Source organism: Chrysemys picta, chromosome 1 (assembly GCF_011386835.1).
Source record: "Chrysemys picta bellii isolate R12L10 chromosome 1, ASM1138683v2, whole genome shotgun sequence".
Classification (NCBI taxonomy): domain Eukaryota; kingdom Metazoa; phylum Chordata; order Testudines; family Emydidae; genus Chrysemys; species Chrysemys picta.
Genome location: NC_088791.1, coordinates 133,857,249 through 133,879,418, shown reverse-complemented (window position 1 = coordinate 133,879,418; position 22,170 = coordinate 133,857,249). Strand labels below are relative to the sequence as shown.

Here is a 22,170-nt window from a genome sequence, read left to right as displayed (position 1 = left end):
AAGACGTGGGGCCTGATCCTCAGCTGATGTAAATGAGCACAGCTCCATTGAAGCGAATCAAACTGAGAATCTGGCTCATGGAATCTGTGGGAAGATCCTGTTGGAAAAGAGCTAGATATTTAAATAGTCAAGTAAAACAATGTACACCTAAGGCTAAGGTAGTCTATTCTAGCTAGGTTCTTGTATCACACCCCTCATCATGGTATCTGAAGACTTTTCACACATCCCCATTCAAAGCTCCAATAGGTTGATTTATTAACCCTAGGATGGGAGCCAACTTCATCATTGTCTGTTGTTTCACTTGCCCATCTAACTGGCTTCCTCACTTCTAATAGTGTTGGGCTCTAGGCTACCCTCTTGTTTCATGGGAGTAAAGGAGCAAAAAACCTGATTCATTTTGGTGGCGTTGGGGGGAGTGGAAGTGCGTTGTGCTGCTGCTGCGAGTTTCCAAAAACTGTTGTGCCCTTAAGCGACTCACAACTGCAAGAGGTCTAACAGAGCCATTGTCTAAATCAGGGGTAGTCGATTAGTTTTAGTCAAGATCCAGATTTCTTGGCCAAGGTATAGTCAAGATTCAGACTCCAGAGAAAAGAATAAAAAAACCCCCAATAATTATAATAAGTAAATAAAAAAGATTTAGGGTTTTGTTCAAAAGCATCTGGCGAGTCAGATTTGGCCCGCAGTCTGCCTATTTACTATCCCTCTAACCCCGTGGTTCTCAACCTCTGAGGGTACGCAGAGTTCTTCTAGGGGGTACATCAACTCATCTACATATTTGCCTAGTTTTACAACAGGCTACATAAAAAGCACTAGCAAAGTCAGTACAAACTAAAATTTCATAAGGACAATGATTTGTTTATACTGCTGTATATACTATCGTGATGAGGTGGAGTAGCTTCCCACTGAGCCAGAGGGGAAGGAGTCAACTGCTAAACCAGGGTGGGTGGAGCCTAAGAGGGCTCACCCCACCCACCAGAAGTCAAAGGGCGAGACAGGGAAGTATAAAGGCTGAACCCTGTAGCTCAGTTGGGAGGAAGCAGCTGGAGGAGACTGATGCCTCCCGCCTGCTCCCAGAGGTAGAGCCCGAAGACAGCTCTTCCTGAGCTGAAGTCTGGCCAGAACTGCAGCCACCGCCAACTGACCTGGAGCCTGAGGAGTGGCAGGGTCTGCCGATGGACACCTACCCCGAAGAGACAGAGGACACCCAGGGACCCAGGAACACCCTGGGGGGAAGGTAGGAAGTGGCCCAGGGACAGCTGATGCCAGTCCGGTTTTAGGGCGACTTAAACACAGTTGTCATGTTGCGGATGGATTCCCCACCCCGCCACTGTTAGGGCCTTGGGCTGGGATGCAGCAGAGGCGGGTAGGCCTGCATCCCCTGCCACCTCACCATATGCCAAGAGGCCTGTGTTTGTCTGCTGTCTGCCTGAGCCAAGACGTCAGGCAATAGACTGTCTGATGCTCTGCCCCGCCTCATGGGCCAGAGAAGCACCCCGGCCTGAGCACCTAGACTGTGTTGGGTGCTCACCCCTGTCTGAGCCCCTAGGTTGACTATTGCTCTGCCCTGATGGTAAGGCAGAGCCCATTAATTGGTTGGTGCCCCGCCCTGCCTGAGGGCCCAGGGCATTCCTAGACTGCTTCACTGCTCTGCCCTAACTGTGGGCCAGAACCCCTTAACTGTTGGTGCCCCGCCCTGCCTGAGAGCCTGGGGCCCTAGACTGCTATTGCCCTAACTATTTGCTCTGCCCCGCCTCAGGGCTAGAGCCTCAGACTATGTACTCTGCTGCTAATTCCCTGACTGTGGGCAGAGCCCCGTGACATAGTGAGGCGGAGTGGCCTCCCACTGAGCCACCATTAAACCACTACAACTATAAACTGAATGTAAATACAATATTTCTACTCCAATTAATTTATTTATAATTCTATAGTGAAAATGAGAGAGTCAGTAATTTTTCCATAACAGTCTGCGGTGACACTTTTTTTTTTGTCTGATTTTTGTAAGCAAGTAGTTTTTAAGTGAGGTGAAACTTGGGGTGCGCAAGACAAATCAGACTCCTGAAAGGGGTACAGTAGTCTGGAAAGGTTGAGAGCCACCGGTCTAACCTATCCTAAATTCCTTATTGCTTAATCTCATTCCTGTCTTCCCCTTTTAAAAACAAACAAACCAACATTCCAAGCCAGATTCTCAGCGGGTGCAAATCAGCATTGCTCCAGTGAAGTCAATGGAGCTACCCTGACTTCCTAGGTACAGCTATGAGTCTGGCCCTTCATCTTCAGCTCATTCTGGGCTCTCTGGAAGAATGTTGACTTTCTCTGACTTCTTTCTATTCTCTTTACTAAATTCTTTTCTGTGAAGTACCTAGATTTCACAAACTGCTTTTTATGGTGTATCCTGAAAACACTAGTTGCTTTTCACTGATGAAAGTCTTAAGAGATATTCTAAATGGTAACTCCAGAATGGATTTTGATCAGTTAAATACTAAGTTGAATCTAGCTGACTTTAGAACCTCTTTTTGTTCCCAGCTAAACTATGTTACGTTTTTTTTCTAAAAGAAAACAACCCTCACCCCCATGTCTCCTTAATACAAGAGTCTATCAGAATGGTCACTCTTTGTATAAAGGACACATTTTTTAATAGTTTATATAGGATTAATGCATTGTTCTAGAGTCCAGCAGCTTAATAGGGTGCTTATAGCTGCCTATAACATCTTCTACTGACATGCTTAAAACCACCTGAAATACAGGCTACACATTTCTGTAACATGCTTGTGATATCTATTAGTCATTTATTAGTGTGACCCGGAAAACTGTACAGAAAGCAGCCAGGCCACTGCTATCAATAGCTACATTGTCTTTTCTATAAGAATCTGATTCCTACCCACAATCCCTTACATCCTGGATTGATACAAAAATGGAGTAATGAAAATAATTTTAAAATCACTAAAGACCCTCTACCTCATTCAATGCAAAATCTGCTGCAAGTTTAACTGAGTTTCTTGCAGTAAGTTTGCCCAATGGAGCCTGCACTCAACTAATAGTGGAGATGCCATAAATCCCCAGCTAATCTTTCATATGTTACATTATCTTGAGAAAAGTTCTGATTGTCTCAGACATTACTTAGGCACCAGTTTAACAAAGTGTTGAAGTATGTACCTAATTTTAAACATACAAGTTGTCCTACTGGAGTCAATGGGATTACTCACATGCTTAAAGTTAGGCATATGCTTAAACACCTTGCTGAACTGGGGTCTTAATTAGGACCCAGAATTATTCCCATTGAAGTCAATGGCAAAACTTTCATTGGAACAGGATTGGGTTCTTAATTCTCACAACATCCCCATGAGATAGGTAAGAAGTATGATAATACCTGTTTTACAGATTGGGCAAATGAAGCACAGACAGGTTGAACAAGTAAGTCACTTGGGCTTAAATTTTCACAGCTGAAGCCTAGATCCTCAAAGATATGTAGGCACCTAACTCCCATGGATTTCAGTGGTATTTAGGCATCTAAATACCTTTGGGGATCTGTGTCTAGGTGCCTAAAGTTAGGATCCTAAATACATATTTAGGTTCCTGGCTAGTACAGGGCTGTTAGTGCCATCAAAGCCAATGGTCTGTGTTGAATTTGACGCCAAAGCCATTCTATGCAACACATTTTACTAACCTTAATTTCCCATGTAAAAAATGTGCATATTATAATATCAGCCGAGATAAGCTCAAAGCCTAGCCATAATTTGCTCTCTATATGGCTTAGAATTGCTTGAAATCCAGGCCAGGTTCACGCAGTGCTCAGCTCAAGTTCAAAAACCTTCTGGTGAACTTCAAAGAACATTTGAATGAACCAAACCTGAGATTCAGGTTTGTAACCAAACCAAGCCAGAAACCAGATGAGCTTTCCATGGGTTTGGGTTTCATTATAAATACTTTGCATACCTCTACATATGTTCCTGTTGGCAGGGCATCAGTGTTCAGGGACCCTCTTGGCAAGATGGTTATAGATGGTCAGTAACTCCCTAGTTGTAGCCCTAAGACTTTTTATCTCAGCACTAACCCTCCCTGTGACACACCACGTTCTCACAGATCCTACTTATCCTGAGTAGCGTTCCCTGTGGCTGACGTGGTTGGCTGTGTTCAGAGGAATGACTCTCACTCCAGATGGTTGAAAGACTAACAAGGAATTTATTCAGAGTTATGTACAAATCATGCTGTCTTCTCTTAGATGGAATGGAATCAACAACAACAATATAATTGCAAACCCACCCACATCTGCAAACTAACATTCCAGTGCTGCGTGGTCACTATGGAGGGAGGCAGAATGCCCACCTGTCACATCCAACTCTGCTATGCCTCCTAACCCCACAGAATGGAACAACGCAGCTGTCATGTTGGCTTTGTCTATACTAGAGAACTGTATCCAAAAGAGTATGACTAATGTAGATATGCTCACCATTTCAACCCTATTATACTACCAAGGATTCAGTTCTGGCCCATGACCACAGATGCTTTTTAGTCCATTGTTGAAGTTGCATTGCATGTTGAGTACCTCTATTGCAGTTCCTGGCACAGTTATGTGAAGCAGTGGATTGTGGGAGACTTAAAGCCTTATGGGACTTTGAGGGGATTCTGATAGAAGTCATGAAACTCCTCTAATTTTCTGGAAACTACTGCCATTTCAGAGGCATTTTGTTAAAACTGAGATAAGAATTAATTCCTGTTAGCTTGCTCCTAGCTTGGCCAGACAGTTTTCTTCTGAAGCTCCTGAGAAGGAAGTGTCAAGCATCTCAGGTGGTTCAAGAGCAGAGGTGGAGGCTGCTCTGGTAGGATCTCTGAAGAATCAGTAAATGAGGCCCGCAGGTAATGGAATTCATGTTGCAAAGCTTGTGCCTGTCACCCCACATTACTGTCTCTATGCATTATTATTCAAACCATTTCTGCTCTGAGGTTGCAATCTGAAACAAAACAATAAGTCCTCCTCTGAGTCATGCTTATCCCATTCAGGAGTAACTCCACTGAAGTTCAATAAGTGTAAAACAGGTGCAAGTGATGAGAGAAGAATTCAGGCCCAATAATTCTTTGAGAACAAGTTACTTAGACAGTGGAAGCCAAGGATGCGCCACACTCACAGGAAGTAATCAACATCTCGCAGGAGTGGGCCCAAAATGAGGATGACTCAAACTGATCTGGAATTACCTGATTTCCTTTGAGTCACATTCCCTGGATCGAATTTGGAGGACAGATTTATGTCGCCTTCCAATGGAAAATGTAAAAGATTTAGAGAAAGAAGTATTCTATTTTCTGTATAGATTCTTATTCTGCCCTTATCACCATAATATTTGTATGTCTTCCTGTAAAGCATTAAATGACGTAACTAATGTCTGTCACATATGGTTTGTTCTTTCTCCTGCCCTCTCCCCAGCGGGAGATTTGTGCATGCAATGGAGTGCTTTGGTTTGATAGGATTTTTGTTTTTAAAATGGAGATACGCTCGGTGTTTATGCTAGAGAAGGCAGGTTGAAAAATTATGCCTTAAGAACATAAGAATGGCCATACTGGGTCAGACCAATGGTCCATCTAGTCCAGTATCCTGTCTTCCAATAGTGGTCAATGCCAGGTGCTTCAGAGGGAATGAACAGGCAATCATCGAGTGATCCATCCCCTGTCATTCACTCTCAGCTTCTGGCAATCAGAGGCTAGGGACACCCAGAGCATGGGTTTGCATCCCGGGCCATCTTGGCTAATAGCCATTGATGGACCTATCCCCCAGGAACTTATCTAATTCTTTTTTGAACCCCGTTATACTTTTGGCCTTCACAAAATCCCGCACAAAGAGTTCCATAAGATGACTGTGCGTTGTGAAGAAGTACTTCCTTTTGTTTGTTTTAAACCTGCTGCCTCAGCAGTTCTTGTGTTATGTGAAGGGGTAAATAATGCTTCCTTATTTATTTTCTCCACACCGGTAATGATTTTATAGACCTTTATCATATTTCCCTTTAGTCATCTCTTTTCCAAACTGAAAAGTCCCAGTCTTTAAATCTCTCCTGAGATGGAAGCTGTTCCATACCCTTAATCATTTTTTGTTGCCCTTCTCTGTACCTTTTCTAATTCTAATATATCTTTTTTTTTTTTTTTTTTTTTTTTGAGATGGGGTGACCAGAACTGCATTCAGTATTCCAGGTTTTGGCATACCATGGCTTTATATGGTGCATTATGATATTTACTGTCTTGTTATCTATTCCTTTCCTAATGGCGCCTAACATTTTTGCACAATGATCAGATGTGTTCAGAGAACTAGCCACAACAACTCCAAGATCCTTCTTGAGTGGTAACAGTTAATTTAAATCCCATCATTTTGTATGTATAGTTGGATTATGTTTTCCAATGTGCATTATTTTCTATTTATCAACATTGAATTTCATTTCCCATTTTGTTGGCCAGTCAACCAGTTTTCTGAGATCCCTTTGTAACTCTTCACAGTCTGCTTTGGGCTTAGCTATCTTGAGTAATTTTGTACCATCTGCAAAATTTGCCACCTCACTTGTTACCCCCTTTTCCAGATCATTTACAAATATGTTGAATAGGACTGGTCCCAGTACAGCTCCCTGGGGACTCAGCTATTAACCTCTCTCCATTCTGAAAACTGACAATTTATTCCTACCCTTTGTTTCTTGTCTTTTAACTAGTTGCTGATCCATAAAAGGACTCATAGACTCATAGACTTTAAGGTCAGAAGGGACCATTATGATCATCTGGTCTGACCCCCTGCATGCTGCAGGCCATAAAACCATCCCTACCCCTTCCCTGGACTCTGCTGCTGAAGTCCCCAATCCTGTTATTAGTGACTTCAATCGGCAGAGACCCTCCTGCTAGAGATCCCTGCCCCATGCTGCGGAGGAAGGCGAAAAACCTCCAGAGGCTCAGCCAATCTGTCCTGGAGGAAAATTCCTTCCCGACCCCAAATATGGTGATCAGTAAGACCCCGAGCATATAGGCAAGAGTCTCCATCCTGACTCCTGTTAGCCATTATACTATTTACCTACCATTGCTTGGTTTTCCTTGACTACTATGTTTTACCATTAAACCATTCCCTCCATAAACTTATCTAACTTAATCTTAAAACCAGACAGGTCCCTCGCCCCCACCATTTCCCTCGGAAGGCCGTTCCAATATTTCACCCCTCTGACGGTCAGAAATCTTCGTCTAATTTCAAGCCTGAACTTCCCCACGGCCAGTTTATATCCATTCGTTCTTGTATCCACGTTAGTACTAAGCTGGAATAATTCTTCTCCCTCTCTTGTATTAATCCCTCTAATATATTTAAAGATAGCAATCATATCCCCTCTCAGCCTTCGCTTTGTCAGACTAAACAACCCAAGCTCCTCTAGTCTCCTTTCATACGACAGGTTTTCCATTCCTCTGATCATCCTAGTGGCCCTTCTCTGCACCCGTTCCAGTTTGAGTTCATCTTTTTTAAACATGGGAGACCAGAACTGCACACAGTACTCCAAATGAGGTCTCACCAGCGCCTTGTACAACGGAAGCAGGACCTCCTTATCCCTACTAGATATACCTCGCCTAATGCATCCCAAGACAGCATTGGCTTTTTTCACCGCCACGTCACATTGTCGACTCATAGTCATCCTGCGGTCTACAAGGACCCCTAGGTCCTTCTCCTCTTCCGTTACTTCTAACCAATGCGTCCCCATCTTGTAACTAAAATTGTTATTAGTCATCCCCAAATGCATCACCTTACACTTTTCACTATTAAATTTCATCCTATTTCTGATACTCCAATTCACAAGCTCATTCAAGTCTCCCTGCAGGATATCCCTATCCTCTTCCGAATTTACAACGCCTCCCACCTTCGTATCATCCGCAAACTTTATCAGCCCACTCCTGCAATCTGTTCCGAGGTCAGTTATAAATAGATTAAATAAAATGGGTCCCAAAACCGAACCTTGAGGCACTCCACTAGTAACCTCCCTCCAACCTGACAGTTCACCCTTTAATACGACCCGCTGCATTCTCCCCATTAACCAATTCCTTATCCACCTCTGGATTTTCATATCGATCCCCATGTTTTTCAGTTTAACCAATAATTCCTCATGGGGTACAGTATCAAACGCTTTACTGAAATCCAGGTATATTAGGTCCACCGCATTTCCCTTATCTAATAAATCCGTTACTTTCTCAAAGAAGGAGATCAGATTCGTTTGGCACGATCTGCCCTTCGTAAAACCATGTTGTAATTTATCGCAATTGCCACTAATCTCCAGGTCCTCAACTAGTTTTTCTTTCAGAATTTTCTCTAACACCTTGCACACTACAGATGTTAAACTAACAGGCCTGTAGTTACCCGGATAACTTTTTTTCCCTTTCTTGAAAATAGGAACCACATTAGCTATTCTCCAGTCTAACGGGACCACCCCCGAGTTTACAGATTCATTAAATATTATAGCTAACGGGCCTGCTATTTCCCGCGCCAATTCCTTCAATATTCTCAGATGAAGATCGTCCGGTCCTCCCGACTTAGCCCCATTAAGGTGTTCAAGTTTTGTTTCTACCTCGGATACGGTAATCCCCCATCCTGAATGCCCCTCTGTAGTGGTGCTAGTATCCCTAATACCTTCATTGGCCTCATTAAACACCGATGCAAAATATTCATTGAGATATTGCGCCATGCCTAGATTGTCTTTAATCTCCTCTCCGGCAATAGTCTTCAGCGGTCCCACTTCTTCTTTCTTTGCTTTCTTCCTATTTATGTGGCTGTAAAACCTCTTACTATTGCTTTTAATTCCCCTCGCTAGGTCCAACTCTACACGGCCTTTGGCCTTTCTCACTCTATCTCTACATTCTCTGACTTCACTTAGGTACATTTCCTTACTGATCCCTCCCCTCTTCCACTCTTTGTACGCTTTCTGTTTTTTCCTAATCGCCCCTTTGAGTCGGTTGCTCATCCAGCTCGGTCTAAATCTCTTGCTTAGTAATCTTTTTCCCTTTTTTGGAATACAGGCCTCCGACAGCTCATGCATCTTTAACTTAAAGTAATCCCAGGCTTCTTCTGCCTTTAAATCCATTAATATGTTTGCCCAATCCACTTCCCTTACCAGTCCCCTTAATTTGTTAAAATTGGCCTTTTTAAAATTATAAACCCTAGTCTTTGACTTAATTCTGTTACTCCTTCCATGTATTTTAAACCGAATTAGCTCATGATCACTGGAGCCCAAATTGTCCCCTACTACTACTTCCTCAACGAGGTCCTCACTACTTACCAGAATCAAATCTAAAATGGCCTCCCCCCTCGTCGGTTCAGCTACCACTTGATGGAGGAATTGATCAGCAAGCACATCTAGGAACATCTGAGCCCTATTATTGCTACTAGCGTTTGTTCCCCAATCTATATCCGGGAAGTTAAAGTCCCCTTTCCTCTTATTCTGTGACTGCTTGCTGAGTAACCTTTGGTGAGGGACCTTGTCAAAAGCTTTCTCAAACTCCGAGTACACTATATTCACTAGATCACCCTTCTCCACATCCCCTCAAAGAATTCTAATAGGTTAGTGAGGAATGATTTCCCTTTAAAAAAATGATGTTCATCTATGTTTCTGATAATTCTGTTATTTTCTATAGTTTCAATCAATTTTCCTGGTAGTGAGGTTAGGCTTATCAGCCTGTAATTGCCAGGCTCACCTCTGGAGCCTTTTAAACAAAAATCGATGTCATATTAGCTATCCTCCGGTCATCTGGACCATTTAAATGGTTATATACCATGCTTAGTAGTTCTAAGTGGACTTGCACTTGGAGTGGCAAGTGGTGAGGTTTGTGATGGCCCTTCGTTCCTGTGGTCATTCATTCCACAGCCTTGGACTGGCTGCTGAGAATGCTCCGTTTTCAGCACAGGCGAATTTTATCTGTATGGTAGCAAGTTCCATTCTGCCAGGGGAGCGGAGCTGCTGAGTAATAATAACAAAGAAATAGTACTAAAAGGAGTCACATAATTTAGAAATATGTTGTTTCCTGTGTGTTAGTTTATTATAAAGCAGTGGTTCTTAACCTGGGGTGCACCCCCCCGCCCGGGGGGTGCGAGATGCCCTTTCTGGGGGTGCGAGACATGCCAGATTTTTTTAGACAGTAAATCATCGAAAACACAAATTAAGCATAGGCACGTAAGCACAACTACTTTGTTTCATCAAGCCTATGCATTTATTAACATTATACATTTTTTAACGATTACTGTAATATACAAATAAAAAATATATCTAGGTTGAAGGGGTGCGAGAACATTTTTTAGGTTTAAGGGATGCATGAACATTTTGATTTTTGATAAGGGGTGCGAGAACATATTTTGAGAACCAAAGGGGTTCAGGCTGCAGTAAAGGTTAAGAACCACTGTTATAAAGCAATGCCAAGTGTCAGATCATTGCTCTCTGCCTGTCCTGTTCCAGTATAATGTCTCTCTCTAACATGTGCCTGAATGTAACCCACAAACCCGTTTACTCCTATGATAGGAACTACAGCGGAGGAACACTTAATTCAGCTTCTAACCAGATTCTTTTCTGGGTCTCTAAAAGTAACCCTTGGGTTTCAAACTGTAGTTGCGGGAGCCTTGATATCCTGCTGAGCCCTTACCAGTGGTCTGTGGGGAGCTGGTTAGCCACAATGTGATGACTTTCCACCTTGTTTCCAGCTTATAAATAGCACGAAAAGAAACTAAAAATACATTTAAACACCTTCCTAATATTGCTGTTCCATGTGAGCAATTTGCTGCAGTTGCCACAGGGATGTTATGCAATTGCACATGGAAGGGGAGGTTGAGCCATGCTTTTGTGAATGGGAAGGGAGGGTGTACACGAGATAATCTCTCTATGAAAAGGATAGAGAGCCCCTGCTTTGATGTCAGTGTTGCAGTGCGTGCAGCTAAATACTCGTGGCTTTATCACAACCAATCATGTGTGGATGCTATTTTTGGAAAGCGCAGCATGGAAATATGGCACATGTAGCACATGTGAATTAGGGAAGTGTCGTCTATTTTTGGACCTTATTTGCATATGTGCTGAGTCAAGGTTTGGGAAGCTCACCAAGAGCCTGCACCTAACAAAACTTGCTGAAGCAGATTTCAGAAACAGTGTCAACTTGAAACCATTTTTGACTTTATGTAACTCCTTTCCCCACTGATTTCAGTAGCTTGTGGCTCTGGAGAGGGGCTAGTGGAAAACCCAAAGTATGCTGCAGAATGAGGGGAGGAGGCAGAGAAAAGGAGAGGCACAGTAGACAACAGAAAACAAAATGAACAGCAAAGGGTTGAAACTCCAAAAAGGCATTAAAAACATGCACAGGGAAACGCAAGCACCAGACTGTGCACAGCAGGATCACTGTAGTCTGCATCCTGCACCCCCACAAGAGCAATCCTATTTCGGGGGTGCAGCCATTAGAGAGAATGCAGCAGAGCCAGATACAGAGAGTGGGATGGTGATAGGAGAGTCACAAACAACCCTGTGGGTCCGATCAGCAATCCCTACATCCAGTGCAAACAAATAGATTACCAGACCATACTCCTAGTGAGAAAAAGATGCTGGCTGTGGTCAGGAAAGTAGCTGAGTGGGGTCAGTCACTATGAATGAACTCTGTGAGCAGAGGCAGATTAAGATTTATTGGGGCCCTGGGCACAAAACATTTGGGCCCCACTCACACCCCTGTGATGGGACCCTGCCCCCTGCTCCTCCCCTCCCCCAAGGCCCCGCCTCTTGGCCTGGCCAGAAGCCAGGCTGTGGTAAGAGCTACCCGCGGAGCCCAGGCCGCTGTAGGGAGCCTGGACCTTCCACCTGCCCTGGGCGGCGCGCCCTGGGGGTAGGAGCATGGGCTAGGAGCTGGTCTCGGGCCTCCCGGGCCTCTACCCAGGGCAGATGAAGGGTCCGGAGCTCTCCACAGCAGCCCGGGCTTCCTGAACGGCTCTTACTAAAGCCTAGGGTGACCAAAAGTCCCATTTTGGCTGGGACAGTCCCCTTTTTAAGCCCTGACCTGGACGTCCCAACTTTTTTGGCAAAACTGGGCATTTGTCCCCTTTGCTCTTGCCAACTGATCACCAGCTGGCAAGAGCAAATGGGATAAATGCCCAGTTTTGCCAAAAAGGGGCTTGTGGGGGGTGAGCGGTGGGGTTTGGGGGAGGGAGTGGGGGGGGGTAGAGGCTTATGCCAGCTCTGTGGTGGGGGAGGGGAAGGCTTGGGCCAGCTCCACGGAGGGGATGGATGTTCGGACCAGCTCTGTGTAGGGGTGGGGGGAGCAAGGGGCTGGGGCCAGCTTCTCATGGGGGAGGGGAGAAGTGAGGGGCCAGGGCCAGCTCCATGCAGGGGTGGGGGAATATGTTCATCCTATTACAGCTGGGATGTGGCTTCTGGGTTGGCCAGGGGGCGGGACCTCAGGGGAAGAAGAGGAGCAGGGGTGGGGACCCCTGAATTGGCCGGGCCCCTTGGCACAGGCTTTGTGGGCCCATGCAATAATCTGCCACTGTCTGTGAGGGTCATGGGGCATATCATCATGCACAACGGAGGATGAGTAAGAGCACATGAGATGGAAAGGCTGAACGGATACTGTGTGTTGAAATTGCCTCAGTCTGTCCACAGTAGTTCAGGCTTCTTTTACCAGCATGCATGTAAGCTGGTGGAATGTACTACACAGGTGGTTAGCTCCATAGCCACACCTTTTATTGGGCTATCCACTTCTACTTTCCAGCAAGCATGATAACATAGAGTGCAGCCATGGTGTGGTTCCACAATACTTTTTACGTTCCCTCATAAACCCTTGTTTTAGGGAACTGTTCCAGGAACTGTGGGATAAGTACCCACAATGTACTTATACCACATAAGCTGAAGGGAGTACTGTGTATGGAGAGGCTAGCTGGCTAGTATGGACATATGTTTTTTTCTCAGACAGAAAAATGGGAGCTGAAAGGAGAAGGAGTCTACTTTAAGTTCAAGGTGGGTAGGGTCTTCCATTCATTCACTGTGGGAGGAAAGAATGTTGGCTCTGGTAAGGACCCATGTAGCAACCTGTATGGAAGGTGGAGGGAGAAGCACAGGTTGCAGGAGGGAAGAGTTTGGAGGAGGCAAGAAGAAGTCAGTCTGTGTGCACATGGCTTCAGTGCTAGGTGCAGTTGCAAGCTCTGTGTAAATAATTTCCTTAGTAAAGAGCCAGTTTAGTTTCACAAGCACAGAGTCCTCTCATTTTATTACCCAGCACACAGTACATGAAACAATCCTGATCCCTGGCATATATGTGTATGAGCAGGAACATCGTAGTACATTTACCACCGGATTGAGCACTGGCCACAGACTCACTTATGGAAGCAGTAGATGAAGCCTGGGGTGAAAATGTCTTGCAAGCTTCACATCAAAACCAGCAACTCCACAGTGGTGTTCTTTGTGTCAACATTATGCAACATCTGCCCTGGCTGAGTTGACTGTGGTGATGGAACCTAGTACCACTAGATCTAAATGCATGAGTAATTAGCACTTGGGCCCAATGACCAAGTCAAGTAGCTTGAAGGAAGTAGAAGACTCTTTATGTGGCTCAGCCACTAAAGGAGGAGATAGAAACACACTCTCAGTGTGGATTTACGAATACATAGAAGGAAAGAACCCTAATACTCCCTGATGGGCAGCCTCCTTAAGGCTCTGATCCAGCAAAGCAAATCTCGTATATTCATGCCTAACTTCAAGTGCACAAATAGTCCCATTGAACTAAATGGAGCTGCATTGATTTATACTAACTAAGGGTGTAATTTATTGTATAGAGAGGTTTTATTTCTCCAACTTTAAACAAATGCAAGAGAATCTATCCACTAGTGTATGAAGAAATGTAAACCAAGCACATGGCCTTCTTTTTGGGAATGTATAATAGCCAAGGTTTCAGAGTAGCAGCCGTGTTAGTCTGTATCCGCAAAAAGAAGAACAGGAGGACTTGTGGCACCTTAGAGACTAACAAATTTATTAGAGCATAAGCTTTCGTGGACTACAGCCCACTTCTTCGGATGCATATAGAATGGAACATATATTGAGGAGATATATATACACATACAGAGAGCATAAACAGGTGGGAGTTGTCTTACCACCTCTGAGAGGCCAATTAATTAAGAGAAAAAAAACTTTTGAAGTGATAATCAAGCTAGCCCAGTACAGACAGACAGTTAGATAACAAGTGTGAGAATACTTACAAGGGGAGACAGATTCAATGTCTGTAATGGCTCAGCCATTCCCAGTCCTTATTCAAACCGGAGTTGATTGTGTCTAGTTTGCATATCAATTCTAGCTCAGCAGTTTCTCGTTGGAGTCTGTTTTTGAAGTTTTTCTGTTGTAATATAGCCACCCGCAGGTCTGTCACTGAATGACCAGACAGGTTAAAGTGTTCTCCCACTGGTTTTTGAGTATTTTGATTCCTGATGTCAGATTTGTGTCCATTAATTCTTTTGCGTAGAGACTGTCCGGTTTGGCCAATGTACATGGCAGAGGGGCATTGCTGGCACATGATGGCATATATCACATTGGTAGATGTGCAGGTGAACGAGCCCCTGATGGTATGGCTGATGTGATTAGGTCCTATGATGATGTCACTGGAATGTCCACATATCTATTCCAGTGACATCATCATAGGACCTAATCACATCAGCCATACCATCAGGGGCTCGTTCACCTGCACATCTACCAATGTGATATATGCCATCATGTGCCAGCAATGCCCCTCTGCCATGTACATTGGCCAAACCGGACAGTCTCTACGCAAAAGAATTAATGGACACAAATCTGACATCAGGAATCAAAATACTCAAAAACCAGTGGGAGAACACTTTAACCTGTCTGGTCATTCAGTGACAGACCTGCGGGTGGCTATATTACAACAGAAAAACTTCAAAAACAGACTCCAACGAGAAACTGCTGAGCTAGAATTGATATGCAAACTAGACACAATCAACTCCGGTTTGAATAAGGACTGGGAATGGCTGAGCCATTACAGACATTGAATCTGTCTCCCCTTGTAAGTATTCTCACACTTGTTATCTAACTGTCTGTCTGTACTGGGCTAGCTTGATTATCACTTCAAAAGTTTTTTTTCTCTTAATTAATTGGCCTCTCAGAGGTGGTAAGACAACTCCCACCTGTTTATGCTCTCTGTATGTGTATATATATCTCCTCAATATATGTTCCATTCTATATGCATCCGAAGAAGTGGGCTGTAGTCCACGAAAGCTTATGCTCTAATAAATTTGTTAGTCTCTAAGGTGCCACAAGTCCTCCTGTTCTTCTTTTTATAATAGCCAAGTCAGCTGGGGCACAGGTACAGAAAGGCTTGTTGACTGATACTCCACTGTCCCAGTCTTAGGTTGCTGGGCTACACCAGAGGTTGCTTTTTTAGAAGATTAGAGTTCGGAAGCCTATTATTTCTGTTGGCACTGGCACAAAAGTGCCTTCTCTTGATTTGGACAGCTGTCATGGCTCTGCTGCTCACAACATGTGTCCATTTAGCAAGAGAATTCAAAACAAGTTGCCTGTAATGACATGCAGAAATTACCTGACATATGAAAAACGGGACAATACTCTGGATTTTTTTAAACAAATCAGAGACGTTCGCAGGTTGTGGTTTAAAAAAAAATGTATGCTAACTCCCCTAATAATGTATTTTTAAGGCTACATCTACAGTGTAGTCTTCTTTCGGTGGCATGTAGAGCATATACTGGGGTAGCCCTCGCATCGATTTAAATAGCAATGTCGATGGTGAGGCACAACTTAGGCTCTCCACTTGCCTAAGGGGTGGCTCCTCCTTCAGGCTGCTATTTTTAGTCATTTACTGCTCCACTGCCTCCCAGCTGTGGGAGAAGACTCCAGCAGCTCCCCACTGCCAGAGCCCTTCACCGACACATGTAGCTCCACACTGCAGTGTGGACGCAGCTTGCATTCCACTGCAGCATGTAGCTTCACATATCCGACGTGTGACTGAAAATGGTGTGTAGTGTAGACATGGTTTAAGAGTAGCATTCACCCCCAAGTGGAGGATCAACACAATTGCATTTTGAGGTTGGGTAGGGCTACCTACCGTCTGTTGATATGGGTATCAAGACTGCTAATCACCTCAAGGCTAGGCCCATTTTACAGCGTTGGAAGGCCTAAGGTCACACAGGAAGTCCATGGCAGAGCAAAGACTTGAACCCAGGTCGCACACATACTAGGGAAGTGCTGGTAACCACCAGACCATACTTCCTCTCATTTTGAGGGCATCAGTGGGATCTAGAATGTATCTATGCCTGGTGCTAGCCCTCTGCATAGGCTGAATATTTGAGTGCACTGCTGTTTGGACATTTGGGAATGTTTACCACACCACTCTTGAAAACCCTTAATCATATGAGTAGCCCTTCTTTACTCATGGGAAGTCAATAGGACTACTCAAATGAGTAAGAATGACTCAGGTAAATCAGGGTTGCTGGCTTTAGCTCCCTGGGCCGTTACTCACTTGTTCCGTGTTGTATCACTTTTTGCTTGGTTAAACAAAAGGTCTTTAAAAAGGCAAACATTGAATGACTCTGTGAAGCCAAACCCCACAGGGAATATGGCTGGAGAATAGAGGAAATTCAAATGGTGATTTCTGATCTGTTTAATGGCTACTGAGTTGGACAGGAAAAGCCACAGAAGTTTGAGTTCATTGTTCCTGTGTGTGGTGGAAGAAGTGTCACTGGATCGTCATGTAACATATTTATCTTTGAGAATTAAGGCCTTACAAAAATGTAATGGGTACAGGTTTGTTATTAGCCAACTTGGCGACCTTGGGCAAGTCTCAACACTGCTCTGTGCCTCAGTTTCCCCATCTGTAAAAAATGGGGATAATGACACTGTCTTCCCTTGTAAAGCACTTTGAGATCTACAGATGAAAAGTGCTATATAGGAGCTAGAGATTATTGTTACTGCATCCAAAGAAAGGATTTGACATATAAAGGGTAATCAAAGAGACACAAAATGAACCAGTAGAGCACTATACTCTACTGGGGGGAGGGATAGCTCAGTGGTTTGAGCATTGGCCTGCTAAACCCAGGGCTGTGAATTTAATCCTTGAGGGGCTATTTAGGGATCTGGGGCAAAAATCTGTCTGGGTCCTGCTTTGAGCAGGGGGTTGGACTAGATGACTTCCTGAGGTACCTTCAAACCCTGATATTCTATGAATATATAATGGAGTTTCTACCACAGCTGGTATAAATCTGCATAGCTCTTACTGTCTTCAGCACGAGTTGAAGATTGGACCCTAAAAATGAAAGTAAGTGAGGAGAACTAACACCTTTTCTGATAAAGGCCAAGAGTGGTTGTAATACCTATTTAATCTATCTAAAACACTTACAAAGTGCCAATCATTGTAGTACCAGGGGGTAAAGGACAATGTTAAAGGTAAATATAATAGATGCACATGGCTCTGTGGCTGCTTAACGTGAAATCCCCCTCTCCCACTCTTGTTATTGCAGGTAGGCTACTGTGAAACAGTGGGACTTGTATTTGACTCTGCAAATGGTAAAATTAGGGGACATTTAAATCTCTTCCAGTATTTGGATACTACAGTCATGGCTGCCAAGATAAGAAATTAGATGGATAGAAGGATACATACATTGGACTCTCCCTTCTCTAGGAGCTAGCATTGAGGATACCTGTCCAACCATCTCCTCAAATTTTTACCATAGACCTTTCTAGTGTCTGTTTCTGAGGAATGGATAAAATGACCATGTGTGATGATTTGGGGGATCTGTCTGTACAACTTATGAATTCTGATTGATACTATGAAGTTGTTACTATGAAAATTACTCTATCACTGAATGCCCCTATATAAATGTGGGATCCACCATCAGCTGACAGGGGCTGGGTCACCTCTTTCCTAGCCTAGGGACAATGGGAGTTAACAACCTTACTAAGAAGGGTGCCTGAGCTTGGAAACCCATTTGACCAAGTTGGTCCAGAGAAAGGTGTTGGAGCCGTGGAAAGTTACCAAAGACAGAACAAAGAAGTCAGGTGTTTGAATGAGGTGATGGGGGCAGTGTATAAACTGGCTAAGACCCACAGAGAAACACATATGAAGTTTCAGGGCAAGAAAGAGGAAGGGGCTGGACTGGCCAAGGTCAGAGGAAGTCAGCTGTGGCAGAAGACTCCATATTTCAGAACACAAACCTTGCACAACAACAGGAGGATGCTGGATGGCCCTAGCAGACTCTGACACCAGCCCAAAGAATGCTCTAGAGTGGTGAGGATACGAAGGCAGGGAAAGGCATATGGTGTTTGTTGTTTTTGAATCGAGCTGTGTAATGTCTTTTGTGATTAAGAACACTGCTGTGTTTGAGTTGTGTGTAATGTCTGTATGTGTTAGGGTAGGTCTACACTACAGGGGGGGTCGACCTAAGATACGCAACTTCAGCTACATGAATAGCGTAGCTGAAGTGGCGTATTTCAGGTCGACTTACCTGGCTGTGAGGACGGTGGCGAGTCGACCGCTGCCGCGCCGCCGTCGACTCTGCTTCCGCCTCTTGCCGTGGTGGATTTCCGGAGTCGACGGAAGAGCCATCGGGGATCGATTTTTATCGCGTCTTCACTAGACACGATAAGTCGATCCCCAATAGATCGATTGCTACCCGCCGATTCGGCGGGTAGTGAAGACGTGCCCTTATGTGCTATACCTTATCACATGGCCCCTGAGAGAGTTAAACCATAACCCAGAAGGTGCACACCTTCAGGTGGACTTCTGGGAGAGGAGGTGTTTAAGTGACAGGGGTCTGATGGGATAGCACTGGTTCTAGAGGGCTTGTCAGTGGTCTGTGTGGCCTAAACTCTTGAGACAAGGTGCTAAATAGATGATCTGCACCCTGTGAGTGTCTCATGACCCCAAGACAGAGGCAGTGCGTTGGTTCTGTTCAGATTCCAGAGGCTTAAAACACTAGGATCTAGCAGCTGGGTCCCCTCTCAGCAGTCTGATGAATGGCCAAGAGTGGGGATCTGGACTTGTGACACCATGCATAAGAATGGATGACCCACATGGTCTTTCGTGGGCCCTTCTGTCTATAGTTTTGTACGTAGGCAGGGGTAGATGAAAAGAGACAACGGAAATTGAATGAGAATCACATTCCTTCTTGGAATTAGAGGGGGAGATAAAAGGGAAACATGCTTTTTTCAAAAAGGAGCAAAGAGGGAAAACAATTAAATTCAAAATTAATTCAGTATTGGGGACTGTATATATGGAGACCCAAACCAGATTAGAAGTGAAAAAGGAGATCTTTTATTTTGATACAAGTTCACATAGACAACTAACCAGGCTCCATCTTGAAAAACTTCCTCCTTCCCTCCCCCCAGGCAGGGCCGGCTCCAGCATTTCTGCTGCCCCAAGCAAAAAAAAAAGGCGCAATCGCGACTGGCGGCGGCAATTAGGAAAAAAAAAAAGCCGCGATCGGCGGCGGCAGGTCGGCGGCAGGTCCTTCGCTCCGAGAGGGAGTGAGGGACCTGGCGCCCCCGAATTGCCGCACATGCCGCCCCTCTCCCTTGGCCGCCCCAAGCACCTGCTTGTTAAGCTGGTGCCTGGAGCCGGCCCTACCCCCAGGAGTATGCTCACTGTAGCCTTAGGGCTCCTAACTGGAAATAGCTATTTTCACATTTGCAACCAGGTGGTAATAAGCATAATAAAAATACCTACAACATTACAGGGACCCTCAGGGCTTCATTTATAGGTGTATGTAAGTCATCTGTTCACATCCACAGGCAAACCTGAGATGGTTGATTGTTTTCAAATTTTGATGAAATTTGAAATTTTGAGATTCAAAAAACAAACATGAAAAATATCACTTCAAATTTCAGAAGTTATTTCCCCCATTTTTCAACCAAATGCACAGCTGGTCAACATGTGGAAAAACTGGGGGGGATGTTGGTATTGTTTTTATTATTTTCCCCCTCTTTTCAACCAGCTCCAATACAGCCCTTTCCCCTCTCCTATTTAGATTCATGTGAATTTACACCTTTTGAGCTGTGACTGTGTTGTGAGTTTGAGTGACACCAAAACTGAAAGCAAAGCTCATTCGAAACCTCCTGGTTTTGCCTGATTTCAGAATAAACCCACTACATTTCATAAACTTTCTGTCCAAAACCATAAGTCAGCCCCAGACTCCACATTTACTCTAAATTTAACTCAGAATTTCTAGAAATATGAGCCCATTTCCTTCACTACTGAGCTAAAGTTCTTTAGAAGGTACAAGACCTTCAGTGAACCTAACCTGAGATTCAAGCTTATAACTAAATCTGAACAAAGATGAAGTTTGCTTGGTTTTGAGTTTCATTCTGAAGGTTGCTCCCATCTCTACTTATATTCACCTTGGTCTGGGCACTAGAGTTCAGGTCTCTCTTGACTAGCCTCTTATCGTCTATATAGATCATCAACAGTTCCTTAGTTATTTAGCCAGCTTATCTGTCTTGATACCAACAACCCACGCCCTCATGCTTCATTCTCACAAGCCCCACTTATCTTGGGTAGCGTTCATGTGGCTGACGTGGTCCGCTGTGTTCAGAGGAATGAGTCTCAATCCAGATGGTTGCAAGTTTAACAAGGAATTTATTCAGAGCTATGTACCAGTCATGTTGTTGTCTCTTAGATGGAATGGAATCAACAACAGCATAATTGCAAACCCACCCACCTACATTCCAGTGCCGCATGGTCACCAGGGAGGATCACAGAATGCCCACCTGTCACACACAGCTCTGCCATGCTACCTAATTTTATAGCCTGTAGCAAATAGAGATAAGATATTATTATTATTTTATGTAATAATATCTAGCTCTTATATAGCTCTTATCAGCAGATCTCAAAGCAGGTCAGGAGGCCAGTATCAATAGCCCCATCTCAAAGATGTGGAAACTGAGGCACAGAGAAACAAAGTGACTTGCCCGAAGTCATACAGCAGGCCAGTGGCAGGAGCTAGAAATAGAACCCAAGTCTTCTGAATCCAAGTCCAGAGCGATAGCTGCTAGGCAACACTGACTTCCCATGTAGCAGTTTTTCTACATAGATCTCAAAGCCCTTTACAAAGGTGGACAAGTATCATTATTTCCATTTTCCAGTTGTGAAAATTGGGGACAGAAAACTGAAATAACTTTCCCAAGGTCTGTGATCAGAGCCAGGAATACAACCCAAATTTCTTGACTCTTAGCCCAATACCCTCTCTACTGGACTATGCTGCAAAAATAATTTGAGATAATAATGCCATTACTATATTTCTTCCTCTTTTTCGTTCCCAACAAAGTGTCATGGGTTGCTTCAGGTTTTCTCAGGTGTGTTATTTATTTTATTTGAAATTTAGTCACTGAAGGATTTGTCTGCATTATTTTTGAGCTCTGGGAGGCTCATCAACAGGTAACTATGTGCCTCCAACATGTGGTGTACCTCATCCCAGGCACTAAATACCCCAGTAACAAGTATCTGGGTGAAATCAGACAATCACTACATTCTCAAAAGCACTCACATAGGAAAACCTTAAAAGACAAAAGTATGCCTGTGGGTGAACAAAAGTTCACCTGTGGGTGAACACTTTTCACAAAACAACCAGTCCATATCTGAGACCTCTGTCCTCATTCTCAAAGGAAACCTGCACAATACCTTCAGTAGTCGAGCCTAAGAGCTTAAATTCATATCTTTGCTAGACACTAAAAATCATGGACTAATAGATGCACAGGTTTTATGGCTTATTACATGAATCTATGACTAACCCTGCCCCCCTCCCCCCGCCTCCCATGACTGCAGAGGTGTTAACGGGCCACTTTGCCTTGAATGGGCCCTTGAAATGTGTAACTATTTATGCCAAACAATCTGTTCAACCTTGTGTTTAGCTGTGACACTCAGTACATTTGCCAGACCTGAAAAGAGCTCTGTGTAAGCTCGAAAGCTTGTCTCTTTCACCAACTGAAGTTGGTCCAATAAAAGATATTACCTCACCCACTTTCTCTACCATGTTGTGTTTCTGGTGCCCAACTATAAGTCTAAGGCCATGTCTACACTACTGCTTATGTTGGCAGAACTTATGTCACTCAGGGGGTGTGAAAAAACATATACTCTGGATATACTCTGTCTCTGAATACTAAATGTGTTGTTTTTAATAAATGAGCTAATTTACAAAGACTAGAAGCA

General features: G+C 44.1%; 1 long non-coding RNA gene across 1 annotated transcript in view; it reads left to right on the top strand.

Annotated features, from left to right (window-relative positions):
* The first annotated feature begins 1,039 nt into the window (after positions 1 to 1,039).
* Positions 1,040 to 22,170, top strand: part of LOC135976206 (uncharacterized) — a 28,148-nt gene continuing 7,017 nt past the window's right edge. Inside the window, exon 1 of the long non-coding RNA XR_010593405.1 lies at positions 1,040 to 1,234. This is a non-coding gene — a long non-coding RNA (uncharacterized LOC135976206). The remainder of the gene's footprint in view (positions 1,235 to 22,170) is intronic.